This window comes from Amblyomma maculatum, chromosome 1 (assembly GCF_055883805.1).
Source record: "Amblyomma maculatum isolate TAMU_Amacu chromosome 1, ASM5588380v1, whole genome shotgun sequence".
NCBI lineage: Eukaryota > Metazoa > Arthropoda > Arachnida > Ixodida > Ixodidae > Amblyomma > Amblyomma maculatum.
This window is the reverse complement of record NC_139344.1, coordinates 114,803,581-114,814,900: the sequence shown is the minus strand read 5'-3', so window position 1 is coordinate 114,814,900 and position 11,320 is coordinate 114,803,581. Positions and strand designations below refer to the sequence as shown.

Below are 11,320 nucleotides of genomic sequence, written 5' to 3'. Positions count from 1 at the left end.
CTTTGTTTTCGGAAGTATTTAGGACATTTACAGGTGACATTTTCACCGATTCACCTTATTTCCTGGACGTGTCAAACATTAAAACTTGTTAAAACAATTATCACTGCTAGCCATGACAATACTACACATTAGTGGCAAGTGAAAACTAGGCCACCAGGGTTTTTGAATTATGGTATTCACAGATAATACCAAGTTTCTGCTTAACTTTGTTTAGGGAGAATTAAAGTTGGGTAGTGCAGAAGCTTGTGTATTTATTGCCAGAATATTTTAAAACAGTTCTGCATGCTTATTAACTTCAGTTCTTGCTGCATTTTTTTCTTGATCATTGTTAGTTTGCTTTGTTCCATGCCTGAAATCACTTCAGTCTTTTGTAGCCTGCTCTTTTATCACTTTTTATGCTTTTCCTTTTGTATTTTTGTTTTGGGGTGCTGCAGATCTCTCGGCACCATGAGTATTGCTTCTGTTTGTTTATGCAGCAGCTTGTTATTGTGCCTTTGTTTCTGTATTTTTTGTTTCAGATAATTTCTTTGATGTGCTGGAAGCAATTAGGCATTTGAAAAACAGGTAACATACAAGCTTGACTTCTATGTTCTTGTGCAAATACATGAAACCTAGTCCTTGATACAGCACATCTTACGTTTCCCTGTTATTTCTATATGTGTTACTTGTTTTTCAATGCTTCTTTAGGCATCACCTAGAGAAGGCTTCTACACTGCAGCGGCAAGACCAGTGGTATGTATACATCTGTAAAGTAAGCACCTTTGCACTTTGTCCTACATCATAAATGTGGGTATTTATTCTGGAATCTAACATTGTCGTGAAACATTTTGCTAGCTCTGGCATCTTGTGACATACCTCCTTATTTTGCCTGCGTGAGCATTCCTTTAAGAAACCTTGTCTAGCAGGCTAGTTTTACATGGTACTATACATTGCATTGTGGTAGTCACAACAGGGGTACCATGGAGTAAACTGGCTGTGTAAACAATACATATACAGTGTGGCGAAGAAGGAGATAGAAAAATTCTTCTCTATCATTCTATCTGTGCGTGTGTGTGTGTATTTTTTTTTTTTTTTATGTGTCTTCGTACCTATTCCTTGTGTGTGTCTGCCAAAAATGGCACATAATCAGTTTTTCATCAAATCATCAAGCCAATATATTTTTCTTCCTGGTTCATTTATTGGGAAGTGGAAGGGCTGTGAAGAAAGTCAGCAGTAGCCAAAGCTGTGAGCTAGCTTTTTCTAAAGGTTATTGCTGCACTAAACTTCATTATATTAGGTTCTTCACACATGGCAATGCAGTTCGCTAGCACAGAATGCATGATTAAGCTCCGAGCTTTAAAATAAGCTCAGGACTAGTTTTTTTTTTTTTCTTTTTAAAGTTGTACCGTAGCACTCCAGGAAGTGAATGTTCTGGTGACTTGACCCGTTGATTTGTCAAAAGAGATACTATAGTCATGTCCCTTAATACGACCTTGTTAATAAGAAATTTTTGAATTAGGGACAGGTTTTCTGTTCACCAAACTTTTTCAGTGTTCTCAGTGTATTCTTACCTTACCAGTACATTGCCCCTGCTTGGCGACCTCCACAGTGCATTAGAAACTACCAAGATTTTGTCTGATTTTCACTTCACTGCCTAACACTGCGGAGAAACAGATATTAATCCCGAAATAGTAGTCTCTAGTTCTCTTTCCTTTTACAATTTTTATTACCAACAACTTGACTTATGAACACCTTTGCTCACTTTGGAATTGCAGTGACTAAATTACTAATGCTGCTAGTGAGGGCAGTTAGATGGTGCTGGAAAGTTTGTTTGGAATACTATTGGATGGAGCTGTAATGCTCTGTAAGAAGGCAACCGGATGTTGCTCTAGGTTTTTCCTGCCTTCCATCAGCCTGTATTCAATATCTTAAAACTCTAGATTCCTGAAAGTGAAGTCAAGCATTGTTGTATTTGAGCTAAATATGTTTAACATATACTTGCATGAGAAATTCGTCAGCAGTTATGTGTTGTGGTGTCAGCTACATCCTCTCATTACACTACTTTTTATTTGTGAAGCTTTGTTCAAGTTACGCAGGACAGGTATGTGAAGGAGTAATGGGTACAAAGCTAAGGACAAGCCAACATGGCATATGACTCCCCTTTTCCATGGAGGGCTTCACTAAAGCTGAACTGAATTTATAGCGAGCCCCATTGGGATGAATGGTTCTTAATATGTGTCATATTTGTGTGTGTAAACTATACGCTTAAATTTTTTTCCCCATAAAATAGCTCTATTGAAAATCTTACAATTTGCCGCCAAGGTTGTGCTGTTTCTGAAGCCAGCTTGATATGCTTCTCATGCTTCTCATGCTTAGCATTTAAAATAAGCATTTGGTAGCATTAAAACCAAGGCTTGTCCAGGTGAATAACCTGGGAAAAGTAAGGCAGAGCTTGCAAAATATAGTGATGCAGTCGAAAATGGTGGTACAGCACAATGATGACGTTCCAGAGTAATGGACAAAAACTTAACTGTATGCAGCGCCCATACTCTTGCTAATATTCTGCAACAGTTTGATTTGCTATAAAGACTTTTTGGAAGTTTGTCTAAATTTTATTGTTGGTTTTGAGGTATTGCGCATGATTGCAGCTAGTGTTATTGATGTTAAAAACAGTTTGTATTGTTCCTTTCGAGGAAAACTCTGTATGAAAACGTGATTTCTATGCATCAGTTCCATTTGAATCTGATTTTGAGCATATTCCAGTGGTCTGGCCTTGACATTTGTCATTTTGGCATTCATTGCCTATCAAATGGTCTGCACTGCATAGAAATTGTTGAAGGCTAGTGCAGAAATAAAATTGAAGAACAGTGTGCACTTGGGCCCCTCGATATCTGCTCGCTATAAAATTATCCAGGAAAAAAGGAAGTCTTTTAAAGTTTTGTTGAACACTGTGGCACAGCTTTGGCAGCACCTCCCTGCTTTTGCTTCACCCACTGGAAAAATGTATGGTTTGTGGCATGTTACTCACTGCTTCCATTGCCTCACCGACCATTGTTGACCAGTTTTTTTTTTTTTCTTTTTTCTTGCTTGGTCTTGTTAGGACTGTTCCATCTACGAGCTTATTCTTTATATGTTGTTTAACTTATCCTTCTATGTTGCTGTGGATAATTTCACTGCTTAACTAATGTTTTTCCCCTCATTTCTCATGCAACTTGCTCCTCTTAGTGTTACTGCAAAAATGAACATGCAGATCGATCAGTGTTGGCCTATTGTTGATGTTGTACAGCTGTGAGCAAAAGTGGTGTACAACACTCGGTCGATGACAGAGCTCAAGAAACCGCACGGAAATCCCGTCTAGTGACACGGATAGGGACAGCGACAGCGACACATGTATGTGGATAAAATGGGGCACCGCCACTATTGTGTCGATCTCAAATAGGTGTTGCTACATGAAGTGGAAATGCAGTGTTGTATACCACTTTTGATCATGACTACATATTTTCACTGAATGGCTTTTCACCGAAAATGCTTCGCTATTTGCAGCTTTCTTAATACTGCCACTAGCTTTTCACATCAATTGTGCATGTTTGATTTCTACTGCAAATTTCAATTCATGATGCCTTTTCACACGTTTTGAAAATGGTGCAGGGCACCAAAAACAGATGATCGAAACAAAAAGGTATTGCCAGCTCATTTCAGGCAATCTTTTTCTTTTTTTCCTCATGAGAAATATTTGAATGCACAAGCTTGCTTTCAATGGCTGTGACCACTGCAAAGAGCGTTTACATGCGCCCATGTTTCTTTTTCTTCCCTCTCCTTTCAATTTCACTTGTAGGGCACCTATTCACCTTACTTTGGAAGTCCCCGAACACCATATCGTTTCAAGGTGACATGCTTCACTGCAGCTCTTTGTTTGCTCTCAGTAGCTTCTTTGTGCCTGGTGTTTCATCATTAAGCATGTGTGGTTGGCTTTTGTTGTAACTTGTGCTTTTTTATTTGCCATTGCACAGCCCAGCGTGTGGCCTGCCATGCAAACAATGTTGTGCAGCAGGGGTCTCTTAATGCTGTGTCTTTCAATGTGTGTTATTTTCCCCCGTTTCTTTTTTCATGTGATCTGCAAAAATATTTATTGTCTGTTACTTTACTAGATAAACAGTTAGGCATGCTACATCCAGAACATGGGTTTATACTCTTGCACTCTATATAGGGGGCAGGCATGTGCCCAAGTGTGCTCTCGCATAGGAGTTTGATATGCTTTAGTATTGCCATAAAAAAGGAGCTTCAGTGTCCTCGCAGTGCCTAGAACATCTTTTATTATACTGTCATTGCTACTGTCTTTTATAGTATCCACCTATTACTGGGATTTATGCACGCACAAAAGCAAGTACATCACCCTGCAGCTTCACTATTTTTATTGACCAAATAAGAAGGGAGAGTTAATTGTAGATGAGTGGTCAGTCAGTTCCCCTTAATGGCTTGTTCAGAATTGCTGCCGTGGTCGATAGTAACATTGCCATAATGTGCTAGAAGGTGTTGAAATTTTTTTTGTTTTTTTTAATTTGGCAAGCCTTTCTCAAATGTATTCGTTTCAGAACACAATTATCATGTTTTTTTTTTGTGGCATATGTTATTTTTTATGTGGCTTTCTTTTGTGCGTGAAATATATGATGCCCCTTTGCACTAAAAAATTATGTAGAGTTAATCTTGGCCTTTTTTTTTTTTTTTTTTTTTTTTTTAGAGAACTAGCAGCTCATGTAGCAGTCAACGCACAAATTATTGTGATAAGAGCCACCCTAGCTGAAAGAAGTTGTGCAGTCGTAACAAAAGGTAAAAATGCTGACGTTAAATGTTGGGGTTATGAGGCAGGAGGAGTGTAAGTGAAAGTTTATTTCCAAAAACTTTGCTCTTGTTCCCTGGTTGCACTCTGCACTGAGAAGAACGACTGGATCATGTGTGCCGCATGCTGACGACTGCAGTTGAACTACCACTTAACTATCATGGAAGCCAGACTCCTCTGTGCCATTTATGGGAGATTTTACATTGACAGCTGCTTATTACGGTTCCAAAAGTTGTGTTTCTCCTTACAAGCAGTGAGAAAACCTACATACTTAACGAGGCTTAAGCTGGCAATACTATCACACAACCCTGTATGCTAACCAACAGTGCTTAGCTAGCAGGTGGAGCCTCCTGACCTGCGACTGTGCATCTGAATTCTCGGATCACTGCCTCAGAACTCACAATCATGGCACTGAAGTCTCATTGTGCTCATTGTTCCAGCATTTTTGTTGTTTCTTCCTGTAATGTGTTGTGACTAGTATTATATAGCCTGGTAATTGTGGCATCCATACTGGTTAAAGCTGGTTCGGTTAAAACTTCAGTAAGTGAATTTGGCATAATTAATTGGTATTTTTTTATTCAAATCAAAAGTCCAAACCCTAAATATTAGCCATCTTTTTTGCAACGCTATATACAGGTTGTTAGTATTAAGAATTCACAAGTTGGCTGGCAGCTGAGTCCGGCCGTGGGCTTGACTGGAGAGGAGCGCGGCGGGCGCTGCCGGCCAGACATCAGTGGTAGCATCAGTAGCTCGCGCGTCTGTGCGCCTTTCGGTCCGAGCGGGGAGTAGGAGGGGAGCGGCGCTTGGCACGCACGCTCTCTGTGGATTCCTTTGTACGAAAGGTAAAAAGAATATATTCAATAGGTTTTCATTTTTAGAATGCTGGTCTCCTTGCTAGCTATGAAGGGTGAGATGAGAGGTGAAAAGTGTGAACAGATCGTTCAAAAAGTAGAAGCTGCTATTACGTTTGGGTCGTGCGCCTAGTTATCGCACCGCTGCCTCCAGTTATTACATGCGGCTCTCGGCCCCTCGGTAGCATTGGCCTGGCGGCTCCGTGGCTCGGCGAACGGGATCAATGGTCCCAGCAAAGATGAGGCGTCTTCTAACGAAACAACCTTTACTACAACATCATGAAGAAACGGGCAGAGAAGCTGACCCGGAGAGAATACAGACATTCACACAGCTGGTGTCTAGCGTCGTGTCAACGGCGTGTCAAAGTAGTCTCTGTCTCAGCGGAGTCTGCCGCTGCTTTTTATAGGCTTGCCAGTTCACAGGGAAAGGGAGAGAGCCCTTCAAGTTCAGACAAGGCGATGACTCAATCGCAGGTGGCGCGACCACATCTCCTCCACCTCCTGCAGACGGGCGAGGGCGACGCACTCTCCCTCGAGCTCCAGGCTTGGCCAGTGTTTGCACACACACGCACGCACGCACACACATTTGGCACGTGGCCGAAATGGCCGATCCGCTCGCTGTTCTGCCTGTTGCTATGCGGTGGCCGCGTTAGCTGGCACGCTTGTCGGTAGCGAAACGTAACAGACTGCCCCGCCGGGGAAGGGAGATCCCGAAGGGCAGGGGACTGCATCCGCTGTCCGGAGGGATTGGGATGTTGCTGCTAGCCGGGGTCGTGCGACTCTGTTTCTCTTGAGCCAGTTAGCCTGAAGAAGTCCTTGGCAAGTCCGGGTTTCCAAGGCACTCTGCAACTTGTCTTCAGGAGAAATTTCTGGCAACCCACAACGTCACAACTACGCTAAAAACTCAACCGGTCAGCCAGCAAGCACGGCACAATCTTCACTAAGTTATGCCAGACTATTTCCCTTTTATGCCCCCATCTATATTAAAGGGCAGCTCAGCAGCACTCGGAACGTGTGCACAAATTTGAAAATCGCATTTTCAAAACATCACTTTCAAACAAAGATAATGAAATAAATGTTCAAAATCCTATGTCAGGAAGAAAAACACCAACAAGTGAAAACTGAGGCTTCTTCTCACATTATGGGCTTCGACTTAAGCCATCGGCGTTACCGTTGAGATCACCCTTTTCACTAAAGCTTCGGCTGTCCGTTTCACGGAACACCCGTACCTTCCCGTTTCTGTGCAAAGAAACGTAGGCTTCTAGGCTTCTCCCTTTACCTCAGACCTTGAGCTGGTACCCATATGATTTGTTAATTGAAGTTAATAAAATAGCAGCATGAAATTGGAGAACAATATTTCATTTCATTTATTTGCCCCTTAAAGGCCCGGAGGCATTACATAAGGGGGAGCGTACATATAGGTTTGGGAGTAATGGCTGAATAGAACGAGGCTTCAAGGTTGCAAAAGGAACACAGTAATATACAATCTAAGAACAAAAGAAAAGAATAATGCAAAGGGGGGAGGGGGTACATACAGCATTGGGGGTAGTTGTGGAACAAAACGAGAAATGCACAGGTTACAGAGGGAACAGAACAATATACAACCTAAAAATGCAGTTTTAATATGACTCAGCTTATGGCAATGCGCAGTGACGAAAAATATGTCGCTGGGGTTATGAAAAGTGATTAGTCAGCTTGTCGCGAAATAGATGGCGGTCAATGCATGTAATTATGTCTTCAGGAAGGCCGTTCCAAAGCACTGTGGCGTCTGGAAAAAACGAACTGCTCATGGCGGAGGTGCGGGCGATAATGCGTGCGATGGGGCGGCTGTGGTTTATTCGAGATGATGTTCTAGAGGGTGGTTTGAGCAAATAATGTCTTGGTGAATGATATAAGAAGAGTGTAAAAGGTATAGGCATGAAATTATGCGGCGGGATGCGAGTGTTGGTAGGCCGAGAGATGTTTTAGTAAAGTAACGCTGGAATTTTTTGAGTATTGTGATGTGATGAAACGAGCGGCGCAGTTTTCAATGGCTTCGATGTCTGAGGTGAGTTATGCTTGCAAAGGATGCCAGACAGGTGACGCATATTCTAGTTTTGTACGCACAAATCTTGTATATGCCAGCTTTTTTACTTCGGGTGATGCGGATTTGAGATTGCGTCTAAGGAAACCAAGTGCACGTGATGCCTTTGAACAGATAGATTGAATGTGTGTTGTCTATGATAGCGATGATGTAATATGTAGTCACCACTGACTTTATATCGTAAGTGCAGTCAATGACGGTGCGTTTGCGCAAAAATGACATGGATTGGCATTTGTTAAGGTTAAGAGGCATATTTCATTTGTCGCACCACGTTGCGATAGCTGTTAAGTCCTGTTGCAGAATGGTGTAGTCGTTAGCGGTGTGGATTGGGCTGTAAATAACGCAGTCGTCTGTAAATAAACGTAGCATGGATTTTGTGTTAATTGGCAGGTCGTTGATGTAAATGAGGAATAAAAGAGGTGACAAGCCTGCTCCTTGCAGTACGCCAGATGTTATGTTGCTAAGAGATGAGGTGCAGTTATTGATATAGGTGAACTGTTTGCGTCCTTTGAGGAAATGTTCTAGCCAGGATAGGTGATTCTGCGGAATTCCGAGCGATGACAATTTTAAAAGAAGATGGTTATGGGGAACACGATTGAATGCTTTTGAAAAATCTAGGAAGATGGCGTCAATTTGGACGAGGTTTTCTAAATGCTGTGAAATGTCGTAGATGAATTCAGCGAGCTGGGTCTCGCATGATAGCTGCTTCTGAAAGCTGTGTTGATTTGGATATTTGCTGACTCCATATGTTTGGGGTGGAAAGTGCCAGTGGTCTGACTAGAAAGAAATGTTCAGAACTAGTCTTATGAAAGGGAAAATAAAATCTATTAGGTGTAGATAGCACCGATTGGTCATGCATTCTAGTGTGCACTGGAGTTATTTTCATGGGAAACATTAAAAGATATTTGGCAGTAATAACACACCACCAGTGCAAGAGCAAGAACTGCATTAGATAGCTGTGCAATTATCAGCACTAACTTTTGCAGATATCTTGTGAAAGGCAGCATAATTGGAGTGTTTCTTACAACATTTGGTAACTGGGAAGACTTCTTATTTCTGAAAAGAAGAAAAATATGTTCGCTGCAAAAGCTGACCTCCCGTGCAATTTGCTGTTGTGATGAGAATATCCTTCAGGAATCTTCAACAGTTATATGTCAGCATGCAGCTATTTAGCAAATTGTTATTCCAAGGATGGACTTCATGGAAGTAACACAAAGAGTAGCGTTTTAGTTTGGTGATGGATGCTCACAGTGAACTGATGTTTACGTACTTGTCTGCTATTAGTCTTGTTTGTTCTTGCTGTATATTTAAATTTCGGTAAAAAGAAAGAGACGCACTGTAAATTTTCAGTTGGAGTCAGTTAAACTTTTCCCATTGTATTTTAGTCTTCTAACTGGAGTCAACCATTTGGACTAAATGGGTCCCAGATAGCCATGCTGCATCTAAGAGATATTCATAAAATCTACCATCCAAGTTATGTAAGATGCACAATGTGGGAGCTATTTGCACAGCTTCACTTATAGCTTTTGTAACATTATGTTGAAGAAAGAAGAAAACAGTTTTGTAAATGAGTTATCATAAGAATTGGAGACTTCCATGGATGGATTGAGCATTTGATGAATGCAAAATGTTACCTCAATTCATTACCTCAAAGGCCTCGAATATGAGGCATTACAGGAAGGATAGGTATGGTAGTTGCATAATGATTGTATTGATTGCATTCTCGAAATAAATGGATTGGTAAAAAGCATGACATCCTTCGGCAGACTATTCCAGTCTGGAGATGACGTGACAAAACATAATCAGAGATGAGTGGTAGTTCTTGCTGCAGTTGTTGCAGTAGGGGCATAGACTAAAGCTCTTAAGGAAGAATGATGAAACATATGCAAGAGGCACAATCGATAACTTCTCCGTCATGTTTCAGAGATTAGGTAAGTTGGCCCTGGATTTTAAAGCAGTAATCAGAATAGCTGAAGTAGATAGCATGATTTTGTATTCCCTGTATGCTTAAAGAAAGGTTAGATTAGCGAAGATTGTGTGTTGGTTATGCATATTCTTGTCTAGGATATTTCACGGATTGGGTAACAAATCACAGATTATGACACATAAACCAAGGGTGTGGTTAGCCTTGTTAGCGATGTTAATCATATGTGAGGGTCATGTTAGATTGTGTGTTAATGTCAGTGCTTGTAGGAAAAAATGGACAACACTTCAGAACCAAAGGAAGGTATTGTAGCCTGTCTTGCCATTCTTGCACAGTCTTGCCATTTTGCCGTGCCTCTCCAAAGAAGACAAAGAAGAAGAGGAAAGAAAAAGAAGTGGAGGAAGAGAAAAAAAGAGGAAGTAAAAAGAAAAAGAAGTAAAAGTAGTAGAGGAAAAAGAAGTAAAAGGAGTCATGGTGAAATTGCGCAACAAACATGACACAAAAGTAAGAGGGACACGTAGCACGGGACGAGCGCAAACTACCAACTCTTTATTGAAGGAAACAATAAATTCCTTCAATAAAGAGTTGGTAGTTTGCGCTCGTCCCGTGCTACGTGTCCCTCTTACTTTTGTGTCGTGTTTGTTGCGCAATTTCACCATGACTACAGTAGACATTCACCAACTAGCCCGCCAACAGCTCCTGTTGAAGTAAAAGGAGAAGAAAAAGAAGTAGAAGGAGGAAAAGGAGAAGAAGGAAAAGAAGCAGAAGAAGAAGACAGATAACTCAGTAGCTGGTAGAGGAAAACGACTATAGCGCGTTGCTAGGACAAAGGTTCGTTCAAACGTTGTGACAGCGCTGGGCCCCAGAGTTCGACGCAGAGGCGATGTCATACCACTAGAAGTCTTCTACACCCGAATGAGAATGGTCAACGACGAGATGCAAGGAGTGCTCATACATGAAGTGATTCCCCTATGGCATAAATAAAGCTGCAACCACAGAGTAAACTACTATGTGCGAAAGCCATGTCTTTACTTTCAAGCCGAAACCTAAACGTAGCCATTCAGATTGCTCTCGCGTAACTCCAGGTATAACCACAAGCTAAATCACAGCTAATTTTTTTAGGAGTGTGGGATTGATTGCCTGTGATAAAAAAAATGTCAAGCATCTTTTAGTAATATTGAGATACATTAGCGATTATTTTTGCACCATGTCTCAATTCAGGTAACATCTTCAAGCTTGTTGACACCACCATTAAAGATTAGGAGGTAAATGCTCAATAATGAGCATATAATTGAGTGGTAGAGGTAATATTGACAGAATAATTGTTAATTTTGTTTTAATTAATGTGCCCGTAGTCGCCTTGCGGGGCGACCACGGCCACATATATTGAAGTAAAGTTGCAGACCCCACTTCGTCTCTTTTGGTACGCAGCTGATACTGGCCACACAAGGCACTACAATGTAAAGAGAAAAAGCAAGTGTCCAAGCGCTGTACCTTGCGGAACACCTGAAATAACGAGAGAATAAGGGGAATACTTGCATACACAAATTACTTTCTGTTAATAAAAAAATTTGCAGAGCCATTGCATTACAAAAGGGTTAAGGTTCAGGTGAAAGAGCTTTAGTAGTAGCCTTCTTGTGGTAATT

At 41.2% G+C, this 11,320-nt stretch overlaps 1 protein-coding gene across 2 annotated transcripts in view; it reads left to right on the top strand.

Annotated features, from left to right (window-relative positions):
* Positions 1-534: 534 nt before the first annotated feature.
* LOC146203539 (uncharacterized) overlaps positions 535-11,320 on the top strand; it is a 110,825-nt gene continuing 100,039 nt past the window's right edge. The window contains exons 1-2 of one of the 2 annotated variants that reach the window (XM_084588834.1): positions 535-564; positions 688-732. The gene's annotated coding sequence lies outside the window, so the exon portion shown is untranslated. Of the gene's footprint in view, positions 565-687; positions 733-3,814; positions 3,866-11,320 lie in introns of those variants that run through there. The other variant, XM_084588836.1, reaches the window with a different exon arrangement.